Genomic DNA, 23,937 nt, shown 5'->3' with positions numbered 1-23,937 from the left:
TGCTCTGTGTACGATTCGGTCAGACCTGCACGAGAAGAGGGCCAAAGAGCAGCGGATAAGGCAACAGCAACRCTGTCTTTGGGATAATTTGTAGAATTCAATTAACTGAGTTCTCCTTGGCTTKCTTTCTTTTTTTTAAGTAAATAATAAATATTCATGTTACACTGGCTTATACCATAAGGATACATTTTCAAAAGAAGCAGATGCTAACTTGTGGTACTCAAGGACAAGCTTTTATGAAGAGGTAGGGTCTTCAGTCCCAGCCCTGCAGGAAGAGGGGAGGGTCAGTGGTCCATTCTGGAGATGATCACGAGCTGTGTGGCAACCCGGCATGTGAGTCACTAACAGCAAGGCTGCTGCTCTCCAGCCCTGTCTTGGGTTGGGATGATGCCCCCTGCCCGTCCTCCTAAAGTCATCGACAAACTGCAATGTTTTTGCTGCGTCAGTAATGACGGGCACGCAACTGGGTTTCTAGATCTGAAATGTTGTGCATTCCCGTCTCTCTGCTCAGGAGAAAGAGAAATGTGTAAACAGCAACCCTCATGCCATGACCTAGAATAAAATAAAATCTAGGACAAGCCTGGGGCTGGAACTAATGTCCTCTTCTTGCCACGGGTACTTTAGAGATCGAGCAGTTTTGCAGTTGAGTCCAGTGAGACCATGCGCAGGATGAGAACTGACTGTCCTGCTGCTGCTGCAGAGTGTGGATTTAAAAAAACTCAAAATGCATGCAAAAATACTTCTTAAAAAGCAGTTTGGAACATCTTATTGATTGTTGCTTGTTCTTCTTTCACCTGATGTGAACATGGCTGGATTTTGCTTTTTGGGTTTTTTACCACTCCATTTATAACTGAAATCCTTTTGTCATCCTAAGTTTAAAGAAAAACTGTGGTGTTTGTGAGATGCAGTATGACTGTTCATGATAGTTACACAAGCAGGTTTACATAAGGTGAGCTAGGATATCAGTTAAAGCCACATTAGTTTCCATAGTAATCATGTGTGTGTGCTGTAACTTGCTGTTAATGCAGCAGAGGAACCTAATGAGAGACCAGTAAACAAATTTGCATCCTCATGGATAATGCTCAGTGAATCCTCACCCAGCTGCCTTAAAGTGATTTATTTATCTAAGTACACCTCATTACTGGTTAATATTTCTCTTTTGTACAGGACCAGTGTCTTAGTGTGCTCACTTTCAAAAAATCACTGACTTTCACTTGCCAGGAACTCCTCTGCAGGTTTGTTTTTGTTTTTTTTTTCTTCTTCTTCTTCTTCTCCCTCCTCCTTCTTACTGTTAAAAACATGGATGTTTTCTGCAGGTCTGAGGTGTTTTGATGTACTGTAATATTTTATTACTGACTTGAATATTTTAAATTGATCCATTTGCCATCAGCATATAGTTAGCAGTTGTGGTAACTGTGCTTTCACATAGTGACGGATAAAGCTGCCCATCTGCTCATGMGGGCTCACTGCACAGTAATTTGATTTTGATTCCAACAAACTTTTCCAAACAGTAAAATTCTCATTGGTGTAAAAGTAAGCCTATAGAGATCCTTCTTTTTCTCCACAAATTTTGTGTTTTACTTATGAAAACTCCTGTGGCACTGACAWTTCATTTAGCCAGGACAACCCAAGTAAAACGCTTGATATCTTGAAATTTCAGTAAGCCTTCCAGTGTCTGACTGTGAACCAGTGACTGAGCAAGTAATCCAGCTGCAGGTGCTGGTGCACGTAGCTCTGCTTGGAAGGAGGGAGTGGAACTTGAGTGGACACAGGATCGTCTGAATGCTTTCCACTGATAGGATTTTTTTTATTTCAAGGCTACTTTTGGGTTCTCTRGGACTAGCTGATGGTAGCAACAGACTCTAGTGTACTATATGCATCCTTTTCACATTAAAGGAGTTGAAGGTAAAATGGGTTGACCTGATCTAGTCAGGTTTCCTTGGGCTTCTGCTTTTCCAAGTAAAAAAAAAAACTGCCCAACAATTTGAAAACTTGGCAACATTTTCAATGGCCTCTTGGCCCCTCCAGGGGTGTTATTCCCCCAGTGGGGTGTCTTTTCATGCCGCTGGCCCAGCAGAAAGGGATTGACAATGTCCTTGGATAGCGTGCCAGCCCCTCGAGATCCTTCTGTTGCTCTCTTCGATGTTTTTTGTTGGTGGGAGCTGTCCATGGCTGAGAGTRTGTGGAGAAGCTGTCCCCCTCTGCAGGGACTGGGGGCTTGGCCCTTCTATGGGGACTGGGACCTCGGTCACCCCATCGTGGCCTGAGCAGCAAAGCTTTGCCAGCTGTGATGATCCCTCCATCTCCTGCCATGCTTCTGCAGAGACCAAGTTGCTGTCTGGCAAACCAAACTTCCTAATGCAAGAGTGCCTTGTAAGCATGCAATCTGAGCGCAAGCCTGAGCACTGGTGCAAGCTGAGCAGCTCCTCAGCTGTTAAACCCTGTGCCTACCCAGGTGAGTGCTGTGAGGCCTCCAGTGCAAGCCTGAAGCAGCAGGGGTTCAGGGCAGGGACTGCCTAGAGAGCCACCTCTATCTTCACAGAATAGCTGAGGTTGGAAGTGACCTCTGGAGATCRTCTAGTCCAACCCCTTTCCCCAGCAGGGTCACCTAGAGCGTRTTAGAAAGGGTTGCATCCAGGCGGTTCTTGAGTATCTCCAGAGAAGGAGACTSCACAACCTCTCTGGGCAACCTGGTCCAGTGCTCTGAACAGATCTTGGCTCTGTTTCTCTGAGTAGAGGTATGTGGAAAGTTTAGACTRATAATATTTAAGCATTCTTTTTGATAGAAAGGTTGAATTTTAGAGAGTCCGATAAAGCACAAGGAAAATTCTCCTGCTAAAATTGCAGTGACTGCAGCATACCGTGATAGCTCAAATTCAGATAGTTGTAGCAACTATATGGTTTACTAATCTAGTAAATAAATATCTTTAAGGGCTTTAATGTACTGAGCCATTTTAATTTCTAYCTGTACTAGCCTATGATGCTAGTTTGATATTAATGCGATGATAAGAGCGCATTCAGAGTCAGAAGTGTGCCAAGCTGGGGCRGCCACATGCTGTCCCCATGGGACGTGGCATAAGCAGTGACACCARTGCCCAGTATAAACCCATCTCTTCAAGGCCATGTTCACCTGTACTCAGTGATTAATGTAGAACCAGCCTCTCCAAAGTGGCTAGCACTTAAACTTGCTCGTTAAGTTGCTTCATAGGTAAATTTTTAAATAGCCTGGGGAGTTGCTTATARCAACCACTCTTCATGGGCTTCAGTGCTGCTAGCTAATGAAACCTGATGAGGGGACCTCAAGGCTTGTGAGCAGAGGAAAGATATCCAGAGAAGAAAATTCATAACACATGAAATTGATGGAAACCTGTAAAGAGAAGAATTTRCCAAGGATTAGATTTTACCATTAAATGTTAGGTTAGTAGTATCCTTTACCCTAGGTTATGGTAAGTGTTTCACAGATGATAGCTTATAAAAGGAGAATGTTTTCCATCAGTTATTCAGTTCTCTGTTTGTAATTATATTGTGTCTTGTGTAGGCTATGCATATTAGCTGCTTTTTTCCACTTCAGTGAGATTTTTTTTGTGTGTTGTAATTACATATTTTGGAACTTAGTTTGGCAAGGGTAAATGATTGTTCAAATCTAACAGTCTTGTTGGATAAATGATATCATGTAGGACAGTGATTCTTCAAACTTTTCTATAGTAGACWTTTTGCTTCCATTAATCCAAATTCTACCTCTTCTCCATTTTTTGTGTCTAAAAAGAATGATTTTGTTGTAAATAGATTTCTAGTATAATATTTAGATTTAAAAGTCTGTCATATTGGTGCTTATGTGGATTCTTGAGAGTCAGTTTGGTCCATTTGGACTACSTGGTAGAACATGAAATGATGGGACCAAAAGCTGGTGATAGGAGTGGACTAGTGGTGTAAAGCTGCTGGGATGATCTCCTGTCCAAACAGCYTCTGCCACTTAAACGTGAGCATTGGAGAAAGCGGTGATGAAATTTCTCTACAGATATTGAGGACCAAAGAAAAACAGCAAAATGTGAATTACCCCCAGGATACTGCTCACTAAGGTGACTTTTCCCTTGATTGTAGAGAATTTGCTTGCAAGAGGAATGTAACTTTATTTCCTAAATTCATGAAAGATTGGCAACTGTAGCATGTGTTTTTGTTGCATGGGTCTCACTTACAATAGAGGAACTCAGGGGCCTAGAGAGAAATTTGTTTTCTTATACCATAATCCTTTGTGTAACACTGGAGTTACAGCTTTGAGGTACCAAATTCTTTCTGAACAGAAAGAGTTACAGGACACTGATGAGAAGCAAAGCAAGGGCTAAAAGGTTTCTTCAATGAAGATGTAGCGCTCTCTGAGGACTTTGGGCAGGTGGTCACCCACCTCCCCACAGGTGCGGGGCTGCCTGTAGGCCGGGGAGAACCAGCAGCGCCCATGGGCCAGCCAGCGAGCTGCTGGCACAGCTGGAACACCCTGGTGACCGATGCACCTGATTGCACCCTGCGGGGTCCAGCTGCCCTCCCTGTCTGTGTACGTGGGAGGAAAAACCCCAAACCTTGCTTCAAAGAACAGAGGTARAACATGAGTGGATGGATGATGCAACTAATTCAATAGAGAATTAATTAATATTTAAAAATTATTTTCCAAGCAGACTTGCATCTATGTGTTATTGACAACAAAAAAAACTGGAAATCCTTCGCATGAAGTAACAGTAARTGGGATGGCTAGGAAGATGCTTTGTTTCCATCCCAGAGATCAAGATTATGAATCATTGAGAAGCTGAAACGTAAGCTCACAAAGCAGCCACGGTCTGAAGATAGCATGCTGTGAGCTTCTCAATGCCCTCTTGGCTTAGTGCGTCTATAAAACACTCAGCCTGAAAAATCTATTTTATATCTCTTTATCCTGAAAGAAGTGCACTGTGCTCTTAGTAGTCAAGTCAAACAGCGTCTAAGAGCGTTCTTTGTGGGAGCAGCTGAGAAGGGGGGTAGAATAAAGCTATACCAACTGCTTGAGACTGTAATGCAGTTCCCGGAAAAATAGGTGGCGTCCGCAGCTGTACAATGAGTTTACTAACTCATAATCCCAAAGCAGCGATGTTTTTATGCTTCTCCAAACTGAGGAGAAAAAATGTATATATAACGGACACTAAGGCTAGCCCATCCTGCCCCTGCTCTCTGCAGTCAGGAGTGCAGAGAGGAAGAGGAGGGCACAGGTAGAAAGGCARTGTGTTCCAGTCGCTTCTAAAGTGCAGTAAATAGCAATAGCACACTGCCTAGGGTTGTTCTTAACGAGATAATGAAATTTATTTTAATCTTTACTGAATAAAAAGTTATGTTAAAAAATATTTATTGAGCTGCACTTAAATCTGCTAAAATGCATACAAGCTGGTGCATAAGCACTAATTGCTAAACCAGAATTTTGAGTATTACATTATTTCTTGGTGCTGTTATGAGTAAGATGCTTATTTCTACTGCAGAACTWCTTCTTTTCATGTGCAAATCTTGGTAGCTGTGCTTTCAGATCAGATATCTGATCTGATTCTTATGTATATGGTCCTATTCTGGAAGTAAGYGTTTGCTTCCAGCAACATACTTATGTAAGATACTTCCCCCAAATAGTGTTTCTGGAAAACTGAAAAGGAATACAAGTCATAAAGGTTTGTCAATTCATTTCCCTTAAAATTATTTTTAATTTGAGAGTTCACGCTGGTAAATATCAGTTTCCAGAAGTCATTTCTTTCTGAGGAGAGACAAGYAGCGTGTAGTCTGATACTTGATTATCAGTCCAAGAACATCATCGTTGGCTTCAGCTGAAGTTAGTCTGTCGCATAGAGTAACAGAATCAGAAGTCATTAGTACTGGCAACATGTAAAAATGAGTTTTAAGTTCCTAAATAACTTAAACACTTTAACTTCTAAGCACGCTTTGGTTTACGCTGAAGTTTATTGTTTGATTCTGAGATTTGTCAGTTATTGTAAAAATAAGAGCAATCTGGGAAGATGATATCAAGTCTCACTTAAAGCTGGATATCAGCTTATCAGTGCAGCTCTGAATGCCTAGATCTAGTCATAGAAAATATACATAATTTGACATCCAAAATTAAGATCTTCTCATGGAAAAACAGACAATTTGCATGGTAGTCATAAAGAGCAATAGTCTCTCTAAGTACTATTACAGAAATGAATGTTTCATTTATTTCCTCTAAGCACTATTTTTCTAATCTGTAGATCAAAATGTTCCTTCATCTTGGTATAAGCTACTTGCACCAAAATACATTTAAATTGTGATTGTTAAATAAATAGCAGGCATGTATGTACATAGAATACTGAAATATTTGAAAAATATATTTTTTCTCCTAGAAATACAATAGATATCAAATTTATGAGTAGGTGGTTTTCTATATAGTGGACAAGTGTTTTAATGTGCCCTAATACACATAAGTGAATTTTATTCCGCTTCCTTCTCTGTATTTTACAACGAAGAGTTGTGAAAAATTCCTAGTAATAGGCACAAGAGGATTGAAGTCACATTTAATTAGGTGGTTGAAAAAGAAAGAGTAACTGGTCTCTTGTGGGAGAGTAAATTTCTGAAACACCGAATACGTTCAAAATTGAAGGCGCATGGTTCAAAAGTCGCAGCTAACCTTGCAGAGCACCGTCTTTCGTTCACRGTGGACTTTGTCCTTTCTTAAGCAGCTCCTCTTTAATGATTACTTCTTCCTCRGGAAGGGATGCTTATTTTTCGATACGAAGGTTGTTATAACCTGGTGACGCGGGGTCGTGGAGGCATCACTCAGGGTCTCACGGCAGCGAAGGGCCGGGGGCGGCGGGGGGCTCCCAGGAGCCGGCCTGGCCGCGGTGGAGGGGCTCCAGCCCGCAGAGGCGTTCGGGCGCCTTGGGCTGACGCGATTTCGAAAGGGAGCCTGTCTGAAAGGCCACGGCAATCTCTGCCGCTTGGAGATGCAGACACCAAAGAGATAAGGCTGTCCTTCGGATCATCTTTGTTTTCCACTTGGACACAGTGGTAAATACCATGAAAAAGGTGGGACCGGGAAATATCCCTTTGGATTTTGGAGCTCTCTCCAATTTTCACTTTGGGATGTTCTACCTAAAACCTGTCTCCTGCTTGCTCCATTCCAATGTTTAGCCACTGCTACAAGTCCCAAGGTTTCACAGAAAGTTTCCAGAGTCAGGTTTTCCACTCTGCTGCCTGAGACAGGCTGAGGGAAGGCAAGGAAAGGCCGTGGTGGGGGACATCCATACTGTAGCTGCTGTTTCAGGTTCCTGAAGGGCTTGGCAAGGAACAGTGGGGTAGCGATGAAGTGACAAAACCAGCGTGATTTCTCTGTGACTTCCAGATAAAACTACCATTGCAAACTGAAGCTGATAAACTGGATTTGCATAGCGCTATCTGAGCAAGTTCTACTACCTGTCAGCAGATGGGTGAATGAGCCAGCTTGATCCCGGCAACGGTCAACATCTAAACAAAATAGCAGAGCTACATTATAGTTTATTTTAAAGACTATAACACATAGGAAAAAAATAAGATACCCTATACGCTGAGTTACTTATCTGATCAGGGAAAACATGCAGAAATATGTAGCAACTGGGAGGGAAACAAGGARTTTAGAGGCCACTGCAGGTGATTTAAGGATAAGGTACAGAGTGTACTTCAGAAAGATAAAGTAATGTGTGCTTCACTATTTCTGTACTGTTAAAAGCTTCAGAAAGCTGAGTAATCTCTGTTGGTCTTTAATTGTTTATAAGTAATAAAAAATACTGCTTGAGCTCTGCAGCAAGCATCTAGAAATATTTTAAGAACTGTTTTGCAGCAAACTGAGCAATACAAAGCTGAAAGATGTATTTAATAGGATTGCTGTTAATGGTCCATAGGGAAGCCTGTACTGTTCATGGGCAGCGTAATAAGTGTCTCTGCTTGGCTTATAGCGAAGGGTCACAATGTGCCTGCACTTACCCACATGCTACCATATTAAAAGGAAAGGGAAATGCAGACAGTCCTCCAAGAATAAAGTGGTTTAACACTAAATTGGTCCATCATCTTTCCCTGGATTAGATGTTTCATGCGCTCCATTTAACTCAGGTCATAAAAGGTATGTTTCCCCACACATCTCTTAGAAAGCCCAAACCAAAGGAACAGCATTTTTAGAAGGACTGGGAGATCAATCCCTCTTCTTTTGTATTTCCTATTTATTCACTTACTCTGACTTCTGCTTTTCTTTCTAAATATATATCTGAAGGATCTCTGTTCATCCTGTTGAGTCCATATCATCCCACTCTCTTTATGTAGTCACATCCTTATCTTGACATAAATTACTAACGGTGCACTGCCTAAAGGGTTTGTGTGTTTTCCTGGGAAGAGAATAGCTTCTCTTGACCTGCAGAACTGCTTGATGATTGTGTGTTATCACTGTAATCCCCAAATGATTAGCCACTTCTTCAAATAATGTGCCTAASCAATTCTTTTTCTAGTTTAAATTTAGTTAAAACAGGACTGTGTCATAGAAGTCTGCCCCAACACATCTTTTCTTCTGCCCRCCATCTGGCAAACTATGGGCCCTATTGCTTTGCTCAGGTTCCTTAACTAATTTAAGCTTTGGTATGGACGTTTATTTGGGATATCTTTAAGACTGTAGAAAGCTGCTGTCTTTGAGGTCAGCAGGCTTGAGCCAGGAGAAGTTCTGGAGGGTGCCAGAAATGGCAGTTGCCCCCGCAATCGCCTTGCAGCCAGGAAAAGGGACGTCGCAACAGCAGGAACAGCTGTGCAGGATGCGGTGGAAGTGGCTCCTGTGAACTGCGACTCCTACATCTGCTCCTTCCTTTTGATGAGTTGCTCGGTTTTTTGTGTGTGCCGCTATTGAMTGCGGGATAGCAGGGACACTTTTAGTTTGTTTTGGGAAAGTTAGGGAAACATAAGATAAAGTGTGCCCTGCTCTTTTGGGATTAATGGGCATGTTAGGGGAAAGCAAAAGACTGAGAGCTTCTGCATTTTGGACACTGAACGCAGACRATCTGTAAGCAAGGAACGCAGGGACTCACCACAAGACGGCATCTTTGCGGGATGAGCTAGAGAAATATTTCAGGGTCACCTCGACTGTCGTTAACCATAGTGAAGGAAATGAAACCATAGCTGGAGGCACACATCAGTAGTCCCTCTTATTTCCATTATAAGCCTGGAGCCAAAGGCTCCCCGCGTGAAAATTAATGTTTTCCTGCAGCCCTTGCCGGGAAGCACCGGTAAGACCAACCGAGCGGGGCCGGAAACCCAGCCCGGGTTTGCTGAGCTGCTTCTCTCCCTGAGCCGTAACTCGCCTGCTTGCTGCCTGCCAAAGCCTTTCACTAGCTGGTAATGGAAAAAGGAGATACATCATGGTGCTGTTTAGATTGCTGCTTAAATCACAGGTTTGGGGCTGTCATGTATTGGCAATGAAACTTTCTTGTACGTTGGCAAATGTGCCAAATATTGCACGTGGCTATACCTTATTATATAAAAGATAATAAGATATATAAATTTTATGAATATATATGAGATAAATCTTATATGTTTATAGGATTTATATATCTTGCATATAAAATATGCTTATTTATTGTATAAAATAATATCACAGTTTCCTTCTCCTCCTCCTTCCATTTTATACCTCTATGTGCCCGTGTGTGTGTATATGTACTTCTAAATTGGAAAAACCATGAAGTTTCAGTGTAGGYTTTTTTTKKTKKTTTKGGKTTKKTTTTTKKTTTTTTTTTTTAATGACATCATATATCAGAATACTGTGGGGTGATTCTCATTGGGAACTGCCGAGAGTGGAGCACTAGCCTCTTTCAGTCTGAGGGCTTTTTTCTTCTGAAAACTTGTCTCTGAGTACATATGCTGAAGAGTTTTGGAAACCTAACCTCTGAAGTTAAGTAGGAAAAAGAAAAATATCATAATGGTAGTATGTGGTCTTAAATTAGACACTGAAATTAAAGACATTGGAAATAAACCTTAGATTCAGCAATAAATCCAGGATCTTTGGACCACCAGGGCCACCCTACATAATCTGTTTAAYGAACTGGTTTTGTTCTAAATGTTTACTATTGATCTCTGTACAGGAAGGCCTACAGTGCACAATCTGCAAATTTRAATTACTTTTCAGGAGAACCATGGATTTTTATTGTTTTGTTTTGTTTTTTTTCCTCTCACGTGAGATGTGGTTAAGTTTAAACACATCACTTAAGAAATTCTCCTCTATCTTATTCATGTAAATGGACACAACACCTCTCTGTCTGTTGCATCTTTGCTCTACGGTGCTTCCACAGACAAGTAGTTGAAAAATTAAAGTGTGATAAACCTTCCTGTTTTCTGAAGGCTTGATGATTAATCAACTRCTTTGCTTCTATTTTACAGTTCTCTTGAATTTGTGACAATGTAACTGGAAGATTCAGTGCAGGTTGTGTCCTGTCAGGCTTCTGATAAGTTCACTGCAGCAGAATCTGAGGGATGTGGGGAAAATGGGGGTTATTTTTCAACATTTTTTTTAATTTACAATTGTTCTTACTAGTTTACCCTTTTGTGTATATCATGCACAATGTATGTTAGCAGCATGAAGAACTTCTGCATACTCTGTCTACTGTAGTTTAGCTTTTCCATGCTTGCTTCAAAGGCTACTTATTTTGGCTTGGCCGTTTTTGTTTATTTATTATTCTCATTTCTGCTAGGTTACTTTYGGTGTTGTTTTTCACTGTACATCTGTGGAACACATTCTCATTGCTTTCTATTTTGAGGAGTGGAGAGAAAAGCAAAACAAAGGCAGCTGTCCCTTTGGTCTTATTTTTTGATTTTTTGAGTAGTGTTTGTCTGTGGGTGAAGACTTGGAATCGGCACTTCCGATCCTACGCCTCTGTCCTGCTGACTGGCTGCATAACTCTGGATTAGTAATTTCACCTTCTATGCTCCTTTTCCACAGGAAAAAAAAAAAAAAAAAAGAACGGATGTTTGTCTTTGGATGCGTAAATGTAGAGGCAGGAAAAGACAGGAATACTAAGCCTTTCTGCAGGCAGCACACGGCCGTTGTGCGCCCGGGGCGCTGCCCTGGGAGCGCTTTCGGATCGCGCTCAGGATGCCGCAGTGTCTGCGTCGCTGCGTCCCCGCTCCGTTTCTCCGCTCCGGCTGTGGGTTTCCACAGGCATTTGGCATTGCGGCATGAATACTCTTTACAGGCTGTAAACCTTTGATTTGTAACTGCAGGGCAAGTGATCGCTTTGTTCCAAATTTTTATCTAATCTAGTAATTCAATTATGATAAAACAAATGGATACTCAGAAAAGCACCGTTACTCTTGACAACTACGGCRAGAGTTAAAGATTTGTGAATTTTATTTAGCAGTATGTGTAGTTCTTGATCATTTCCCCAAAGAGATTTGGTGACTAGGCACAATTCCRTAACGCAGAAATGACTGATTAACGAAAGCCGCTGGAGAAGAAGCGAGACGGGAATAACACGGCGCGGCGCGCGGCGTGGAGGGGCGGCGTGCTGCGAGCGGGGCTCCGCGAGGCCAAGCCCCGCGCCGCGCACCGMCGTGCTCCTCACAACGTCCCTGGCTACCCCGAGCATCCTCGGGGACATTCGCCTCAGGTCGTCGGCCGTGTGGAAGCGTGAATTCAGAGATTTCGTTATCCTATTCTATTTGGCTGGTGCGCCAAACGCAGCGGCCGCGAGAGCCCCGAGAGCAGCGCTGCGGCGCGCTACGGACCGCGTCTGCACCGTGTTCTCCTTCCSCCTCTACAAGGCTCCGACAGCCTGAGCGATCGCGCTGCCGGTGTTTTAGCCGCTCCGAGGCGAAGCGCGGAGTAGAGCGCGCGGCCGCCCGGGCAGCACGGCGCGGGGTGAGCGGGGCTGCCTCTCCCCCGGCCGCCCGCGCTGGTGCCAGCCTCTAAAACCGTACAGACACCTCGCGGCCCCCAGAACCACAGCCAGCTCTGACCACGGTCTCTCTGTTATTTGGAATGAATCCAGGTAGAAATACATCACATACAGCAGCATCACATTTGGCAGCTTTCCACAATATTGAGCGGAATCCATAAATACTAAAGAAGTAGCCCGTTTTCTTATTTTTCAAAAGTTTGCAAACTACTTGGCACTGAGCTCAGTCTTCTTGCTGGCTGGCACCTCAGCAGCCTGACTCAATTTTTGCTCTCTGGCATTTCAGCAGCGTAACCCAAGTTTTGCTGGTATCGAATTCAGYGGGAACAATGGTGGTAACAATTTCAATAGGAACAGTTCTGTGCAAAGGAACTTGTCAAAGACTTATCAGGAGTTTAGCTTGAGTGATTTGAATTTAAATATTTAATATACAGAAGCCAAAAAGACTTTAGGGTTTCGTAAGCAGTAATTAGAAATTTGCCTAAGAACAGAATGTGGGAAGGTGTCCTAATTTTAAAGTTGTTCCTGAGTGAACTGTAAGGTAAAAAAAAAAAAAAAAAAAAAAAAAGCTTTTAATGTTTAATGAAAGTTTTTCTTTGTTTATCGTTGTTCTATACAAAATTTCCCAGAAGAGAAGCAAGAACGCTCTGCTGGGCCACCTCTCCGTTGGACTGAAATAACAATCCATTGGGAGAGGGCTTGCCATGTAGGGAACCAGCTAGCTGGATTTGCCATTTGATGATGTGTAAATGAAAGAAAAATTATTTCATAGGGCAATCTTAGGAAATGTTTGGAGGAAAAAAAAACATATATTTCTCTTCTATAGCATGTCACTTTGGAACAGTCTGGAACATAATATCCTCAAGAGTCCTCAAAATGAAATACTGCTTCCCAATCTCATAAGCTCAGAGTCCTGCATAGTTTTAGTCCAAACTCTCCTTTTCGTTAAATCCAATGTAAATCAGTAGGAAACACTTTGAAAACAATGGAATTGCTTTTTATTTCCACAGACCGGTGTGCACCCTATGCTACTAATATCCCAGTAAATGTCCGGAGACATTATTTTGATTCACAGAAAATGGTATTTTTATTAATTGCGTACTGTTCTACACATAAGCTACAAATTTAGGATTTGTCTTCATTTTACCAAATGAATAGCCCAAAGCCACTGCTGTTCACCACAGAAGCAAGCTGACAGTGATGGCTACCAGGCTTTGGTGATGGTTTTGCAGCCAAAATACATTCATTCAAATGCATGCTTGCCATRCTTAGCTTAAACATACCACATGTGCCATTTATTAATCTTTAGTATTTTTCATAAGCTACTTTAATATATTTTAATACTTCAGTGCATGAAACTTCTGGTACTAAATCACCTTACACTGATGATGAAAATCCATGCAGCAAACTCCAAAGTGAGGAATTTGGGGCATATGAAGAATATCTTGTACCTTACGGTGTTGTCTTTATTCTCTTATCACTTAATGCTGTCTCCTGTTCCCTTACTTGCCTCCACTGATTTTTTTGCCTTCCTATAACCTGTAAATTCTTTGGGGAAAAGAACTCGTATTATTTTTCACACAAACAGGGCTTCATGACTATAATTGTTCACTTGTGTTTGGGAAAAAAAAAGAAATTATTTTGAGTATTTGTTAAAAATAAAACCTTTAAGGTCAATGTTACGTATTAACAGGAAAGATTTTTTCACAAATGAAAATATCCAGGCAATTGCCAATCATCTGAGCCAGCAAATATGAGCAGTAAAAAACAGTGGGCATATTTATCTCCCATAACATAGAATCAACAGGTGGAAGGAAAAGCGTACACATAGGAAATTTAATAAGAGCCCGTAGCAGAGAGTGAAAGAAGACCAGCAGAAATAGAGGGAGAGAAAATGTCAAAGGGCCTCAGGACTCAATATAAGTCCATATTCCTAAAAGCACAAAGCAGTTTAAAGATGCAGATGAGTTCAAAATCGCTTGTCCAGGTAGCATCCTTAAGTTTGGGCAGAGTTATGGTTTGAATGGATAAGAGCTTGACTCAGTTCCATCAGCTTGGGCATCTCCCACCACCATGTCACTGTTTGCTTCTTGTCTGTTCATTTAAAGGAGAGCTGGCAAAGCCCATTGCAATCAGTTGGATTCTTTACATGGACACATGTAGGCTGCGGATCCCGTCTCAGCATGCCTGGGCAAGCGATCTGCTAAACCTGATTTAATCCACAAGGCTATTGTTTATACCTTTCAAATCTGCAGTGAAATTAGTTTGAGCAATATTAGATGTTATCTGAAGCATACAAACTCCCAGGAAAAACAGAGCCTGCAGATCCTCTTACGCAGAAGATTTCACAAAAAAAAAACCCTAAAACTCAATAGACACCTTTATCCTGCAGCTGTTTTTGTATAGGATAACTGGAGTTAGTGTGTATATGTCATTTCTCTGGCATATGTAATCTCTGTAAAGTCATTTGTAAATCCTCCCCCCAAAAAAGGTAGATTAAAGACAAAAGCAGATTTGAAGTGGGGGGGGTCTGACTATAACCAACTATATAGGTTAGTATTTGACAGTTCAGTTTAAAAAAGGGGAGGGCAAAAAGGAAGTATTTTTATACACTACTGAATTAATTTTACTGCACTAGAATTGTACTTTGCCTTATTATTTAGTGGTGAATTTGATTATATTTTATGATATAATTTTAAGTGTAATGGCTCCTTAGAAATCTTCATTAAAAAGTTATGAAAAATGTTCCAGTGTGAATACAGTAAATGTCAGAATCTATGTTTATACACATTTCTCCAAACTGATTCAAGGTACCAGATTTTACCTAGCGAAAAGAAACTGGATTAGTTGATTGTGTCAGTCAATGAGGAAAGTGCATCTGTGCAACACATCTGTCAATCATTAAGAAGCGACAGGGACAGGGAAAACACAGACTAGTTCATAGGTATGTACCACGTCGTTATTGAAGGTCATGGACATGATCTGTGATCATGTTGCTCTAGAAAAATAGGGAAGTGTAGAAAACAACTCAAGATGCATTTGATTGGACAAATGCCCTTTCTGAATAATCAGACAGCTGTATGCATGTCAGGTGGATGCATAAAGATATATATGGATACCGCTAACAATTATTCAGAGGTAGCACAATGGCAGATATATATATATATATAGTCAAGTCAGTCGGGGTATTTTGCCTGTGTTTGCTTTGTTTTTGGAGGGGCTGGGGGGAATTGTTTGTTCTTCTAATTCATTCTTCCCTAATCCATTTATATATATATATATATATAGTCAAGTCAGTCGGGGTATTTTGCCTGTGTTTGCTTTGTTTTTGGAGGGGCTGGGGGGAATTGTTTGTTCTTCTAATTCATTCTTCCCTAATCCATTTTCTGGTGCTTTCAGATCTAGTGTTTCAAAGAGACTTTTTCCCTCTCCTGTACACTTCTAACATTAAAAATACCAAACTTTGTTCGGCATGACTGACAGAATTTTAGATATCTATGTTCTGTTTTTGTTGTGTAAGAAGGATTCCTTGATTCATCATGTAACTTACCAGAACAAAAAAAGAAAAGCCCTCAAACCCACTAAGTTTTCCTGGAGAAGTCCGAGAAGACTATTTACTACTGTTAAGAGTAAGCTAATTACAATGCTTCTTGCATATGGAACTTGACTGAAAGAAGTTCAAACTCAATCTTTGTTTTACGTTATTTAATGTGTAAGGTTATAAGCATTCAAGTCTTCAAAATTATAACAAAGAATTCCTTGTTCTTCAGCTTGTGAGATGCTCACACAAATCTGTCTATCATAGAAGATTTTACGTCAGGAATGGTTGCCTTAAGAGCCAGACCAGCTCAAATAGGATACATTCACACACATGAAATCAGACTGGGTGGTCATAGCTGTTCATTATGGCCTTGCAATTTGTGTATTTGTCATCTTCATTACAATGTTTAAATTATTTCTATTAGGACTTTAGTAAGGAATTGCAAACTTTGACAAATGTTGCACCAAACTCTTCCCCAATACTTCAGTTTCTGCACCAGAAACTGGAAGTCTCGTGAAAACATGAAAGATGTTAAGGAATCCAGCAATAGGCAAAAGCCTTCTCTTGACATGCTTCATGAAGTGGGAACTTTTCTGAGTAGAGTGAAGAATATGGTCAGCTCCTTGCAGCATCATGCCATAATGTGTAGAAGTCATTCCTCCGTACTCCACATCATTTTAGCTGCATGTATCTTCTTTGGGTACAATGACATAAATTCATTTTTCTGTCCTGYGTTCTAAGAATTCCTTGGGCAGACAAAATAACACAGCAGGGAATAGGAAACCATGCTGAAAACTTGTCTGCTTTTTACAGTGCTCCATCTGGAAAATATGTCAGGTTGAAAAAACAGTAAATCAAGAACACTTTGAACTTCCATAATTAATGTAAATGTAGTTAGGAGAAAAGATTACAGAAATTATATTTCCTTCTCCATTAATTTTTCTGTGGTCTATTAAATGTTTTCAGGGAGGGAGAGGGAGGCAGATTTCAGTTCTCACTACCCCCACTCCTGGTCAGGGAAACAGAAAATCAAAAGAAACGGGGAAAAAAATAGGACCACAGAGCCAGGAGATCTTGGCATAGGGGTCGTGTTTTTCCAATTATTTGAAACCTTTCTGTATGCATGTTAGTGCAGGCATGCATCTGTCTTAGATCTAGAAGTTGATCATTTTTTCAATATTCTAGTCATTTTCATTATCRTTCTCAATCAATCTCCAGACAAATGAATGCTGCAAAAGATCGCTGGAATATATTGTTTATAAGCACTGAGATATTTTTACAAGAATCATACGTATAAAACTGGTGCTGTCAAAATAGATAGGTCAGTTCATAATTGTATCCTATAGATGTTTCTTATAGTTGTATTACTCAGCTCACTTATCTCTCTAGTCTACGCTTTACTAAATCTGAAAGAATAAACTGATTCTTTTCCTGCTCAAAAATAATAACTTACTRTATGAGACACAGTAAGATTTTGTGCTTTTAGTGATCTCCTAGTCCCTGATCTCATTGGAAGAGTGATTMTGCTGGCCTTCCTCTTGGTAGCACCCGTGCCACCAGCAATGCCATGCAGGTCCACTGGGGTTCGTGAGGTCCCTGGAAGCACAAAGCTCTGCCCCAGCTTGTGGTGGTTAGCAGAAGCTCTTAATAATAATTTTCACTGTTTAAGGTGGTTTGAAATCTTAAAAACATTGTGCTGGGTTCATAGCTTTTTAAATGAGTAAAAAATGAAGTTAAACAGTGGTGGTTTAATTAAAACTTGGGATAGTGCTTGCATTCATTATAAAAACACCTTTTGCCTTTGTAGAAACATTCTTCTTTGACAGGAGCTCCTGCACATGTCTGGAGAACACAGTAACTAGAGTAAAAAAGGGCGAGAGGCAGGGAGAGAGGAGTCTTGGATAACCAGCAAGCTTGCAAGGATGTTTGTCACAGGATTTGAAAGGAGGATGAGAATATTGAGTGTAATCAAAGCCAACAAACTTTCCCACTTCATATGAAGTTTTGGGACATTTAGAAGGCTATAAATGTGGTACCAATATTCCAATAACTGCTAAGGAGTAGAGGACCATTCTGGAACACTATAAACCATCAGTTTAACATCTGTAGCTTATAAAAAATGTGGAAATAATACTTGGGGCAAACCAAAAGAGTGCATGTGTTGTAGTAATAATGTTGCAGAAGATAAATGTTCCTTAGGAAAGAAAAGTTTAGTGTTGGCGTGTTTGAATTGCTATACGCTCTGTGGTAGAAGAGAGCTGTAATTAATACTCCATTTCAAGAAGAGTCCAATAAAATTTCAGCATGAGAGTCTGTTTCTGCAGTGGCGGGAGCAGATGAGGCATTGAGTGACACAGATCTAAACTGCAATTGCTTCTTGTTCTAGGCTAGGTGGTGATGTTCCTATTCTATTTAAAAATCATCTTTTTCCTATTAAAGGAAAATCTTCTGTGAATATAGGTTCAAATTTGAAAGCATATTTTAATGAGAAGTTGGCCATGGCCACTTTGCACTCTCAATCTAAAAACATTAATTTACAAGTTCTACATGTAAGCTGTACTGGCTTGTTTAAAAATTTTGTTTTTTCATATGCAAACATTTACTTATAGCTAGTTTGGTATTGTAGAAGTTGTGATTTGTGCTATCATAACCAATTACATGAACTAAATGGGAAACCTTTCTGTTTCATCATGACATTGCCTCTGACATTCACCAAGAAAACGTGATATGTTGTCAGTATTAYTATCAAATCACTATGTTCATCCAAATCCTAGCCCAAACCTCTGGCAGAATTGCAAACATAATATGGCTTAACAGAGAATGCCAGCTTTTGAAGGTCCCCAAACAATATCTGAATACTSCCTTGCCAGGAGTTTTTGAGATTGACTGGGAAGTGTTGTACTCTGTTATCTGTTGTGATAATGTACTACAGGGCAGCCRGACCAGCAACTTGCCTTCCTCTAATAGGGAAGAGGGCTGGATCCAGGACTGCCACTAGGGGTGTTTTGTGTTCCCACTTCTGTCCTTGACCTGCTAAATGAAGAGGTTGATTCCCGTTACACCATTTGATTAGTTCTTCCRTTTAGATTATAAGTGATTCCAGGGTTTCCACTTGCTCCTTCCACGAACGAGGGTCCTGATCTCAGCTGAGGTCTCTGAGTTACTGCCAAACACGATTTTAATAAATCACTTCTCCTTCCTTTGAAGGTAGAGCATCCATGGCATACTACTCTAACCATACATGTAGTACCTCTACAAGCTGCTTAGAGCCTATCCAAGTTTCAGTTCTACATTTAATGCCTTAGATYTGGAGCAAGGGAATGCAACTTGGACATTTGGTCCTAATTCTAAAATAATTTGAACTCTCTTTAAATGCTTACGAGGAATACCTCCGTGCTTGGAGATTTTATGCTGATAGTCTCATGAGTTACCTAAATTGTAGAATCATGGAAAAAGGGTATTTTTCTTGAAAATTGGCTTATTTTATTATAAGCTGGCTAAAACCCAGAAAACACTGGCCATGAAATGAACTTGTTCAAGCTGGGAAGATATTTCCACTTAACTTTCTGTGGAGATTCATTTTTAAATTCTCTAGGTTTTTTTCATATTTCTAAAATTGTTTCTGTCCTTGAACCCTTATTATTCTCTATCTGTATGCTGCTGAWTGAAGCCATTCATGAATATGACTTTAACCTGCATTTCTCTATTGATGATTGGCAGACTGATCTCTCGGATTTCACTTTTTCCGTTCAGGCTGAAATCTCAGTTTGTCTCAGGTCTTTCCCAGGACCTAGCAGTTAGTCTAAATCCACCGTGACAAAAACTGAGCTCTACAATCTGCCACTTCCCAAACCTTCTCTCCTCTTGTGTGCTTYTCCCCTCCCTTATTAACTATGAGGGCTTCAGAAATACAATCTAGTCCTCTTTGAAACTGCTGACTCATCACATACATAGCTGATAAGGTTAAGAGACTGTCACCTGTTGTTTTATACCAAGYACCTGTCTCTATTTGTACACCTTCTGGCCTGTGCATCATCTGCTGTTGACTCTGCTGCTTTTTGACGAAAGGCTGGAAAGTTGTTATTTCCTACACAGGGATGAAAAATCCCATGGAAACCTGTAGGGCTACCTTTGGCCATTGACCTCTGTCTCCAGCAGCCATCTCTACTGTGTCAGCTAAAGAGGGGAAAAAAATCAGGTGGACAAACAGATGGTCTGTTTTAATCACTGATGGCCTCTTACAATAATTCATATTTTTTCGCTGTCAGTGAATGTTCACTCATCTGTTTGTTGTTTTAACCCGTTGTCCTGTTCCTAGATAGTAAAAGATGTAGGAYGTAGGATTAATTATTTATGTGGTCAGTGTGCAGCATAATAAGGCTGGAGTCTATAAGAGTTGGTCAAATATAATAATAGTAATCTGCTTTGGGTGAACTAAAGGTAATAGAATACAACCAAACATATACAGATACATAATTGAGATGGCGGAGTCAAATTCTCCAGCAATTTCCCATTATTAAATGGGAAGAGCTATGGAAGATAGGACATTCTTTATATACATATAGCATATCCAATCAGATGTATGTCAATATTAAAACCAGAAAAGAATGTAAAATGACCTATTAGTGTAAGAAAAAATTAAACAAAATTAGATCTGGGTCTGATACTGCAAATATTTGGCCATTGAAGTCAAAGTCATGACTTAGGCATAGCAAACTTGCAGGAACAAATCCTTTCTATCTAACRATAAAGCAGATGATCATGACTTGTGATTCCATCAAAAACAGTAAGCAAAGTCAAATATGTCTGCATATTTGTATGTGCACCTAYACATACATACATATGCACACGTAATATTATACTCTAAGCATATAAAACTACACACTGGGCATCCTAGCCAGTTGCCAAATAATAGCACAAGAAATCAATAAATTTCAATGACTAGCTAAAACTGAATTCAGCCAGCACATTCCTCAAAATAGCAGCAGGAGTTAGCGAGCAGCAAGGCAGATGCACAAATTGTCCCAACCAGGCATTTACTGTAGACGTTGCAGCTAGTCATCTCTTCTCCAGTGTAAATTCATAGAACCTTTGACAGAACTAATGGGAAAATGTTTTTCTTGAGTGTTTTCAGACAGAGCTCTTTCCAGCATGTCAAAACATTGGTTTCCCAAGGTAAGCAAAAGGAATCCAGTTTTAAGATCTGAAACATTTTGGATTGTTAGTGGTGTTTGGAAATTAGATGGAAAAATAAAATAAAACGAATCCTCTGTCCCTTCCACTTTCCACCGCAGTGACAGCTTCTTGCCATCTGGCAATGAAATTTCTTGGAATCCTGTTTTCAGGCAAATGAGATGTTGATGATTAAAGTAATCTGGAAGTAATGTAGAGAGTTTATATTAAGGAATATGGTGAGGAATGTATTCATAATGTTAAAGAAACTTTCCTAAGTTGCCTGATGTTAGAAAATTCATTTCAGTTGGATAGCTTTCTGATGCTTTCCTTTAGCCTCCCAATTAGTTTTCAGAAAATTATAAAAACATTTCTGGAAATGTGATCATAATAAGCATGTTGTAAGTGGAGGATACTGTGTCTTGAGGAACTGCGTTCACCAAGGAAGACTGAGTCGGTTTCATGCAGTGATCTATACGAGAGCTGATTCAAAAGCTCTTAGGGTTGTAGAAGACGTTCAAATTTCTCACCGTTAGGACAAGTTAAAGACTAATAGATTGTTGTCAGTGGCAGCAGTCCTGTGTGCTCTGTAAGTGGTGTATGAACATATAAACGCTGCATATTTGCTTATGGCTGGGGGGATGAAGATTAGCTGTTTGAGCAGTGCGTGCTGTCTGGCAAAGAGATGTCCACCTCTAGTTAGGACAACCCGCAGTGGCTAGTAGCCACTCTTAGAGCAGGAAGCTGGTTCTCTGCTGGTGCCCTGGCCCGGACTCCAACACTTTCCTTTTCCTTTTTTCCCCCCTTTTTCCCAGAGCCCCATGGTCACTGCCATGCATGGGAGGGAAGTGGAGTGTGTAGGTAGGGGTTGGGGTGGGCCAGGGCACAGGACATTCAGGAAAGGAGGAGGAGRTGGAAACATGGAAAAGGATGGCGGGTGGCTGTGGAGGAGAAAGCAGCCGCTCAGCGCAGCCAGCCTTTCCGAAGGTCAGTGCCCTGCACTGCTTGCTGTGCCCGCTGTCCCTGCTCGTCTGCCTCTCGCYTCAGGGCTTACCGTTTCCCCTCTAGCCCTTCCTGCCTAGAGACCCTTGCAACTTCCTGATCTCTAAAGTTATCTCCGGTAAGTCAGATTCCAGGCACATGCTTAAGAAAATACGGAACAACTCCTATTTCTATACATGTGATACTGGTATCTAGATAGATTAGGCTTCTAATCATATGTTCTGTCAAGTTAGCATATTTACTTATGATAACAGAGCCATAATCTATGTCTTGTAGTGCAAAATGTTCTGCTTTCCTGGAAAGGCCTGTAGAAAAAGAACAGCTGCTTCAATAAACTGYGTAATAGCTCTCAGTTCCGGGCAACTGCGGTTCTAAGGTCTGGCATCTTTTATGTGCACGGTTGTTTACTTCAAAAGTGACAGGTAATGAGAATATTGAGTCTGAATATCCAGGGGTATTAAGGAAATGTTCTCAGTATGTCCTCTCCCGGTATTCAGCTTGCAGTAGATATTTTTAGCTGCTCATTTCTACTAGCCTGTGGGGTTTTTTTTTTGTTTGTTTGTTTGATTTGTTTTTGTTGTTTTTGGTTTTTTTCTTAATCTCATAGACTTTCAATCTCACATTGCTGGATCACATACTCCTCCTGCATTCTAGCAAACCATTAGACAACTCAACAATTTTTCATCTATGGAATGGAATAAACAACTTGATCTGCAGAAAGATGTTTCATTTCTAGTTTCAAAGCCATAGATCTTTTCCCAATATGGTAAGAAACTCAGCGGAAACTCAGCACAGCATTAGATTTTGTCAGATGCATCTTAAAGTTCAAACATTGGTTGCAATATTATGTTGGGAAGTAGAGACAGTGTGTTCTTTGTTCTCTGTTATTCCAGTTTGGCTGTATAGGAAAATTTTCTAGAATAGGTGGTACTATTTGATCTCCTGTGTGTCACTTAATAATGGCATCTGACRTGTTGATGGTTGAATTCAAAACTTCAGCCTTCTGGTTAGAGTCCCCTGATGGAGGAATAACATTTCCCACAGTTCATTGGCATTGATCTCGAGATAGAATTTCTTCTCAGGGTGGTCAAAGTATTAAAATCCTTTGCGGAGTTAAAAAATCTAAAATTGTTTTGGGCTAGTTGTAGCTAGGCTATTTCTGTGGTCATTGTTCTCTTCGTCATTTATTTGTTCTTCTGCTAGCTCCTGTCTATCAACAGACTCAGTTTTTTCCTGCTGTTCAGGGGGAACGCTAGTCTGCTGCATCATTACCTGTAGGTTTAAGTAGATACATCATTCCCTGCCTTCAGGGAGCTTCTGAACAGTTATCTAGTAACAAAGAGATGGCTTTAATAGTAAATATAGCAAAATATTAGAGAAAGGAGTCTTAAATCAATATGCAGTCTCTGCACATGTTTTAATTCATCTGGACGTGCTTCCCTCAAGCTGAACTAGATGGACTTCTGTTCTGGGCTTTTTCCTCCTTACACAGAAAAAACAGGCCAACATAGGARGTCCGGGTCTCCTGGTACAGCCAGAGGCTTCCATTAGTACGGATGCAACAAAATGTGTGTTTTCTATCCAGCATTTCTTAAGCTTTCTAAAAAGAAATCTCTGCTAGGCTCATCTGTCCCTAAACTGGCTCAGCTTTTCTGGAGGGGAGGGAGGGGGCAGCCCTAAGGGTAGGCTCCAACATACTACTCCATCAGATCTAGCCGGACTTGATGACACTCACTAGTCTCTGCTTGTGAAATGTCTACATTAATCATTATGTCACCTTAAATTACAAGCTGTAATCTGCAGCAATCTGCAGCAATTAGATTTAACCTGAGAAAAAATCGAGTATCTCCAAGTATATGCTTGCAAGTAGGTCAGGAGGAGACTATGATTTTGATTTGAAGGTACAGTTCGTTTTAAATTTTTGTGCAGGGGGCATTAACCCACTGAATTCAATGGTTGCTATGGCRCAAACTTGGTTTTACAGAAGTGTATACCTTGCAGAGCTGGACATCCAGTCAAAGCCAAGTCCTGCATACGCATGCATGTAAAATATCCATAAAGTGCAATGCAAATTAAAAATTTYCCAATGTACCTGTGTAAATTATGAGCTGACTTTCCATTTTCAGACTGATCAACTGATATATTAATTATTTTTGACTGCAAATGATAGGAGTATTAGGTTCTTAAACAGCAGAGTTATTTGAAATGAAATGCTGGGGACAGCGGTCCTTCCGTGAKGTCATGGAAATGACATAAACTGAGATTTCCGTGTCTGTGAAAAGGCCA

This window comes from Rhea americana, unplaced genomic scaffold, assembly GCF_003343005.1.
Source record: "Rhea americana isolate MKP2758 unplaced genomic scaffold, rheAme1 scaffold_17, whole genome shotgun sequence".
Classification (NCBI taxonomy): Eukaryota; Metazoa; Chordata; class Aves; order Rheiformes; family Rheidae; genus Rhea; species Rhea americana.
The sequence above is the reverse complement of the archived record's forward strand: the minus strand, read 5'-3'. Positions refer to the sequence as shown.